The sequence below is a fragment of the Styela clava genome, chromosome 15 (assembly GCF_964204865.1).
Source record: "Styela clava chromosome 15, kaStyClav1.hap1.2, whole genome shotgun sequence".
NCBI lineage: Eukaryota > Metazoa > Chordata > Ascidiacea > Stolidobranchia > Styelidae > Styela > Styela clava.
The window spans coordinates 611,250-617,675 of NC_135264.1; the positions used below are offsets into that span (position 1 = coordinate 611,250).

At 35.0% G+C, this 6,426-nt stretch overlaps 1 long non-coding RNA gene across 2 annotated transcripts; it reads right to left on the bottom strand.

Annotated features, from left to right (window-relative positions):
• Window positions 1-1,990: 1,990 nt before the first annotated feature.
• On the bottom strand, window positions 1,991-5,818 carry LOC144411838 (uncharacterized). 2 transcript variants are annotated; one of them, XR_013468910.1, is made up of 4 exons: window positions 5,553-5,818; window positions 3,587-3,685; window positions 2,619-2,731; window positions 1,991-2,148 (listed from the first exon to the last, which is right to left on the bottom strand). It is a non-coding gene; the product is annotated as an uncharacterized LOC144411838 (long non-coding RNA). The 2 variants fall into 2 exon arrangements; XR_013468909.1 differs by lacking the exon at window positions 5,553-5,818 and having other exon boundaries at window positions 3,587-5,043.
• Window positions 5,819-6,426: the final 608 nt, after the last annotated feature.

Consider the following 6,426-nt stretch of genomic DNA (forward strand, 5'->3'; position numbering starts at 1 on the left):
ACTTTTTTGATATTTAAACTTTTGTAATCATTTTATCCTTCTTTGTTCACCAGGCGGCCATCGGTTCAGTATGACGTCAAAATGAATAGAAACATTATTTATGGAGTAATAATTTGAATGTTGAAAGAAACCGATACAGACGAATACTTGCCGTTTGCTGACCAATGTAGAGTGTATAATCGTATGAAGGTGTTTCAATTCATTGATAGAAGAGGAGATTCTGACTACAAAGATTTAGGAGAAATTTTAAGTTTTTGAGATGTAATATTTTTTTCGGATATAACGCTGTTGAGAAACCTTCTGATTCACATATCAACGTAATTTTTTGCTCAAAATCGAATTATCAATAAGTAAACAGAAATTGTCACAACCATAGATTCGCGTTATGCATTGGGAAGTCTAACAATTTTTATCGTCAAGTTCGGTTTACTGTGAATTCTCACCCGTTTACAGTCAGTGAAATACCAGACAAAATATTCTATGCTTCGAGATTTTCTTCAACGAGATTCAGCTATTTGGAATTCAATACCTCATAGTTATTTCTCAATCAAATCAACAGGAACTGCGTCAGTTGATATTTACTAACGCGCATTACCATTATTCTCTATATATACATAGTGTCAGTATCTATTGCTATATTAGTAGTCGTCGGTAGCTTCACTTTGAGTTTTCGTGACTTTGAGCAAATTTCCAATTGAAACGCCTCAGTGTTGTGGTCGTTTTATATTATCAGCATTAATTATAGGCTATCACTTACTAAATCGCAATTGCTGTTATTGACATTCATTGTGCCAATTTCCTTTCAACCCAATGGTTCATTGACTTAATTTATTTACGCATGTCTCAAGTCACCCTCAGCTATGAAAAATGTCAAAAGCGTATACGTGCTATACGTTGGTACTTTTTTGGTATTTAAATTTTCATTATTACTGTACCATTCCTTGTTTACCAAGCCGATCCAATATGACGTCATAATGAACATAAACATTGTTTTAAAGACTTATAATTTGATTGCAATAAAAACTGATACAAGCGATTTCCTGCTCGTCTAAATATGTATGCTGACCAACGTAGAATGTAGATTTGTATAACGGTGTTTCAATTCATTGATGGAAGAGGAGATTCTGACTACAAAGATTTGGAGAAGAATAATGACATGCGTACGATATTTTCGACAATATTCCTGTTTAAAGAATCTTCTTATTCACATTAAAAAGCAATCATATATGAACGTTATGTTTTGTTCAAAATCAAATTATTGACTAAAAATACTCATGTCTGTAGTTTCAGATGCCGGTATTTTTCCAAATGCATTACTCGCCAATTTGAAGTAGTCCCGAAATCTAGTCACAACATAAGAATTTTATTTTCCATATAGTCAGTAATCTTCTCGTCATTTTATGAAATTATATTATACTCCGAAATGAGCTTACTCACTCATTCATCCACACTTGATTACATCGCGAGCGAACACGGTTTTCTTGTTTTGATAACATTTAAGAATAAGTTTACCTTCTACTTTCCTGGCTTACGTGAATGGAGTCTATTGTCAACGTGCCCCATGCCCTGTCCCAGCCAAATCGATTTATTGTCAACTATATTCAGTTTTCATGCAACTCGACTCAAAGCGATAAAGTGCCCATCTCGCTTTCTGTGCCTCAAAGTTTTGCCGCAATTGAATCCAATCTGAAATCGGTTTAATTCTTTCATAACAATTAATACGATGGTACTTGAAACAATTGAAACAAAATCAGGAACATCGACATCTCGATTGTAACCTACAGAAAACAATGAACAAACAGATTATAACATGCGGATATCCAAACAAATCTTACAGTAGTGTTAAATTTATTAAAACAGTAAATATTTGGCGAAATTGACTACTAAAGGTCGCAAATAAATACAGTCGTAATGAGAAAGTCAAGTTACGCCTTTTTTGTTTTTTGAATGGGAATTCTTCATTTGGAAGGAGCAGTAGGCCTGTGTGATGAATGTCAAGCTTTTCTGCTACCTGGTATTTGTAGATTGAAAATCCTGTAACAAAGAGTCCATCACTGGCCACTGCCATTGCTTTTGTGTAATTAAAGCTTCCATTCGAACTGTGATCTAGTGATGATCCAGAGTTCATCATTGGAATGGACTTACAATCTAAAAATACAAAAAAAGAGATTAGATGAGTATGTCTTTCGCAGTAGAAAAACGGTCGCATGTTAACTTCGAACATATTCAATACAAATGTTTCCAACTGAATTGGAGTCCTTGTGCTGGACAAGTAATTTATGATAGTAATTTATAAAAGTGCTGAACAACACAGACTAGCTATTTTTCCAGTTTGTCTACTTACCAAGGTCATATTGAAATAGACGAATTTCACTAAACTAAGGTATATCCCAATCCACTAGGGCTAGACATAAGTAATAAGTATTGATTCCAACTCTTCATGATTTTAAAGCATAGAGTGATATCATCTACATATAGGCTATATAGAGTCAAAAATTTATAGAAAAATAGAAAGTTATTTTCAACAATATATTTGTAATGGTGACATTATTTTATTCATTTTCGCACTGTATTTTACACCCAAATACAGCGCACTAATTTTAAAAACATGTACCAACCTATCAGTTGTTCACTGCTCATCTGCTATATTTCTCCCATTTAGTTTCTCTGCTATTAGCTACTTGTGAGTTCCAATACTGTGATCATCTTCATTTTCAAGAAAATCAACATCCTGAATAGAAAGTTATTTTCAACAATATATTTGTGATGGTGACATTATTTTACTGTATTTTACACCCAAATACAACGCACTAGATTTAAAAACATATACCATTATTAGACTTGCATATCGCCGGATGAGAACAGAAGGGGCCTAAGTCACATTTTTGGAAAATTCATCTTTTTTCAATATTTTGGGGTTTTGAGCCATGCTCTACACAGTGGATGATGGTCTTGAAATCCTGAATTTCTGAATAATAAAAATTTCAGCTGGACCTAGGACTATAATATTTTGTAGAAGTTAAGAACAGAATGGGCCGAAGTCCAGCTTAAATTTTTATTATTGAGAAATTCAGGATTTCAAGACCACCACCTTGTAGAATGTAGAGCATGGCTCAAAACCCCAATGCTCAGAACCCCAAAATATTGGGGAAAAAAAGAGTCCTAAGTTCCAGTATGATGAGCATGAACATCAGAAATGAAATGTCCGAAACTTACATCCCTAAAAAATTATTCAGTGCAACTTAGGCCTAAGTCACCTTGTTTTACTTTGCATCCCATACAAAAAATTCAGAAGTTATTGAGAACAGAATGGGCCAAAAATCCTTTATGGGGGTAAAAAAGCTGGAAGGAATTGAAGCTGAAGTGCCAAAAAATATCGATTACAAAGATATTCTCATCCACACTAAAATAACCAGAGCTCAGGTATTTACTAAGTGTGAATATTTAGGAATTCGAAAATAAAAAAATTACAAATTGTTTTTTTGCATTTTACTCAAAACTCGAAATTGTGACTTAGGCCGGCGATATTCTTATTGCATAAAATAACAAGACTCAATTATGAGTTGTTGACTGCAGCACTGCTCACCTGCTATATTTCTCTCATTTAGTTCCTCTGCTATTATCTACTTGCAGACTTGTAAGTCCCAATACTGTGATCATCTTCATTTTCAAGAAAATCAACATCCTGAATAGAAAGTTATGTGCTTAGTAGGCTACTAACAAAATGTATGATAGCTGTTAAAATTGTGTAATTCCAAGTTAAGCACGAAAGAAAAATAAATTGTTCCCGCTCGACTCACCAAACAGATAAACGAGAATATCGGTTGGAAACCGAAGACTTATCGATCGATAGTTAGGGGATCCCCAAAACAGAAACTGCAGTTTCGATTCATCCGCTCTTGTAACTTGCGCACTGCGCATCGCACACACACACTCGGCGGGTTTCAAAATTCTCTCGCTTTACAAAAATCTAGATCACTATATCAATAATTGATTGATAACTCGCTAATTATACGACATAATTCGCCCAAAATCAATAGGCTACTGGTCCGAGATAAGATGAATGCACATGCAAAATCTGGAGCAGATTCAATCTCGCTTTCGTGAGATATCGCGTGCATCTAACAGACACACACACAGACAGACATACAGACAAATACCTATCAATATACTTACCGATCTTAAGATCGATAAGTAATAAGCCCAATACAGCAATAGCCTGTACAGAATCTTTTTGGCAAGTTTGGCAAATCAAGATTAGTTGAGATAGCTCCCGTTACTGGTACGAAGTTCAGAAGTTAGACTCGCAATATAAGTTACTGATAACGTTATATTTCTGTATTTATATGGTCTTATCGGGTCTCCTGAAGTATGCGTCGCAAGTACTTCTAGTTGGCCTGGCTCAACAATATTTACATATGTAATTTCTAACCCCCACATGCAGACATGACTACGTCATCCAAAAATCACATCACTGCGAAGTCGCAATGACGTAATACGGCCCTCAAAAGTATACGAATGGTTGCACAGACAATCATCCGAAATTGAGCAAGCTAGCCTATTTCTTGTCGTCGAAACGATACCGTATCGATACAGCGATAAAAGAGAGATCGCTGCACAGATGCCATTTCGGACGATCGTAACTATACTTTAGAAAGCTCTATGACGCGATGGTGATGCAGTGATGTAATTTCCGGATGACGTAGTCATGTGGGGGTTAGAAATTAGATATTTCCAAAATTGTCGAGACAGGCCAACTATAAGTAGGTACCTGCGGCGCGTACTTCAGGACACCCATCTTATCTAGGCCTAGTACTGGTCACTTAACGTTAGCGAACAAAGCTTGACAAGATCAAGTCAAGTCACCGCGCATAAAAATATTCGAAACGATTTCAGCCAATAGCGTTCAGCCTTCTCAAATCGTCACAGTCACCTCGATATCACGTATGACGCGTTCATGCATTTCCACCAAGTTTAGTGGAGAAAATGTTTGGTAACACACACTCTGAATGCATTAGCACGGTGTATATAAAATTATGCAACGAAATAAAATGGAAAATTCATCACTACACCCCAATGGAGGGGGTGGAAATGGCAAATATCCTTTTTTTCTGTTAAGAGTGGCGGTACATATTCTCATTGGTAGAGAAAAAATAAGTTAAAATAAAAAAAAAGTTATCCTCGATAGTCATTTAGTATTTTCGCTGCATTTTTTTCATACAATATTTCTAATGTTTCGACCTGCTTGCCAGCCATATTTCGATATTATCGTATATACGGCATACGCCTCAACTCTAAAGTGCTTTGATATATTTTCCTATCAACTCTTGTCATAAATCGATCTACCTGAAAACCTATTCCATTTATCCCTTCAATATTCTTGATGGTGACAATAAGTAAAATGAAATTAGTGGTCGTCGTTAGCTTAACTTAGAGATAGATCATCTTTTGAGTAAGTTCTCGTGAGTTTGCTTTGAGCAAATTTACAATGAAAACGTGTCAGTGTTGTTGTCGTGTTATATTGCCAGCATTAGTTATAGGCTATCACTTACTAAATCGTGATTGCTGTTCGTCTATCTACGTTTGCTGAAGTATAGAATGTAGAATTGTGTTGAGGTGTTTAAATGCAGTTGAAACTCTTTCCGTGTAGTGAGCTTAAGTCTGTGGTAGTCGAAACTGCGCGAGGTAGAATTTCTCTAATATTACAATCATTTTTGAAAGATCTGTATAATAGGATTCCTACATAAATTGTTTAACATCGAAAAAGTTTCAGTCAAGATATTTATTTTAATTAATTATTATGAGGTATTCGGTCTTGTTGCAGGTATTTATCGAGCGTGAGAATCTTTAATCTTACATACATTCAGGAAACACGAGTGCGCTTTAGCTTAAAAGCCTTTTATGTTTTCTTTGTCCACATTGAAATGTTAGAAATAGGTTCCTCATGACGCAGTAATTAGTTAAAACAATGCAGTAAATGCTTTATTTTTATTCCAGGGAGTCAGCGATACGCGCAAAAGACAGACTTTTATCAAGCTGAGAAGCATTTGAAAAATAAACACAAATTCTTTTAGAAAAGAATTTAGAAAAGAATCTTATTAATTAGTCCCAGGATCAGGGATGGCCAATACCGAATAGTTCACTATTTCGAATACATTCGAAATTATTTTTTTCGAATATGAAATTTCGAATACTTCGAAAATAAAATCCACAAATTGAAGCTTATCTAAATGTATGTAGGAATTTCCATATAATAAGCAATGGAATAACTGCTATCTACAAGTTACAACCTAGCTATATTACCAGGCATTTCATATTTGCAGATTATTGCAGTATATATTTTATATACCACGAGTCATGTTAACAGAATTAAATTAATACGGCAATAGTGGTATCGATGATGGATTTGAATATTTGCGTAACACA